The sequence below is a fragment of the Tribolium madens genome, unplaced genomic scaffold (genome assembly GCF_015345945.1).
Source record: "Tribolium madens isolate multiple individuals breed KSU strain unplaced genomic scaffold, Tmad_KSU_1.1 Scaffold_91;HRSCAF=231;Tcas5.2_LG7, whole genome shotgun sequence".
In the NCBI taxonomy this organism is placed as follows: domain Eukaryota; kingdom Metazoa; phylum Arthropoda; class Insecta; order Coleoptera; family Tenebrionidae; genus Tribolium; species Tribolium madens.
This window is the reverse complement of record NW_025401063.1, coordinates 1,548,186-1,549,401: the sequence shown is the minus strand read 5'-3', so window position 1 is coordinate 1,549,401 and position 1,216 is coordinate 1,548,186. Positions and strand designations below refer to the sequence as shown.

Here is a 1,216-nt window from a genome sequence, read left to right as displayed (position 1 = left end):
TGTAATATACTATTTCATAATTTTTTTCGCAAAAGTTTTAATATTATTTCTTTTGTTCTGTATTTCGAAGTAAAAGCAGTTATTAAAAAATAATTTACCACAAAAATAAAATATAAACTCGTAATTTTCAGTTTTTTTTCGGTGTTTTTTTGTTTTCTCGGTTCGCAAAATTTTGCAGCTGCAAAACCCCAAAAAACTCGGGATCCAGTGTCGACCTCGTCGACCGGAAGAGCTGGTCAACAGCTCTTCCTCCAGGTCTCCACTCCGGCTTTGTGCACGTCTTTAACCGAATCGGGTTCAGAGGCAGCACAAGTGGAGGGGTGGCATTCCAACGCAGCACCGTCAAGGTCTCTTTCTTCTTTCCCGCACTGAAAGCCGACAAGCCAACTGCCACGAGCGAGAAAGACAGCATCCAGTGGTCCAGTTCGCTGACATTCTCGCATACTTTCAAACGGTTTTCCTCTTCTTCCCAGCCACCACCTGGTGCAGGGTCTCAAAAACGGTGACCCGCGTGTGTTTTGGTGCTGCGTTTTGTGAAGGCAATTGTGAGAATTGTGCGTTTTTCACCTGTTATTGCACGTGGGATGGACGCAAAGCCTCCGTGGGAGAGTTATTTGCGCAAAAATCGCAGAGATTGCAGTAGGCGCACAAGAGACGAAACCAACAAAAGTGGAAGGTTTACCCGAATTCAGGTAGATTTTCTTTCAGTCGATGACCCTCGTGAGAACGCATCCGTTAAAATAATCAGCATTTTTGCTACTACACGCACGATTCTTATCAGAGACCTGTGAGTTGTGCTTATTTCCTTCATAAACATTCATAGACGTCTTGTAGTCGTAATTAAAAACACTCTGATTGAGTTATTAGTTAGTTATTAGTGTTGGGAATGTTAGAATAGTAAAAGTATTTGAAAAAAAAAGCTTGCCTCCTGTGAGGTTTGAACTCACGACCCCTGGTTTACGAGACCAGTGCTCTACCACTGAGCTAAAGAGGCGTTTAATTCTAACGATTCGGAGCGTAATACATAAAGGGCACGACTATTTATTGTTCAACAAAATGTTTTCCATATCAAAAATAATTGTTTTCTATGTAGAAATATACACAAATATCGCTTTTAATTTAATTTTCTCTAAAAATTATCAACAAATTAACAAATGTAGTACCAATTTTTGTTCTCAAAGTAAATTTCTCATTTTTTTTTGTCTAACTTTTTAGC

The 1,216-nt window shown here is 39.5% G+C and overlaps 1 protein-coding gene and 1 non-coding gene across 2 annotated transcripts in view; one reads left to right on the top strand and one right to left on the bottom strand.

Moving 5' to 3' along the window:
- Positions 1–374: 374 nt before the first annotated feature.
- Positions 375–1,216, top strand: part of LOC123010581 — a 9,584-nt gene continuing 8,742 nt past the window's right edge. The window contains exon 1 of the mRNA XM_044407590.1: positions 375–692. The gene's annotated coding sequence lies outside the window, so the exon portion shown is untranslated. The remainder of the gene's footprint in view (positions 693–1,216) is intronic.
- On the bottom strand, positions 923–994 carry Trnat-cgu. The gene has a single exon. It is a non-coding gene; the product is annotated as a tRNA-Thr (tRNA).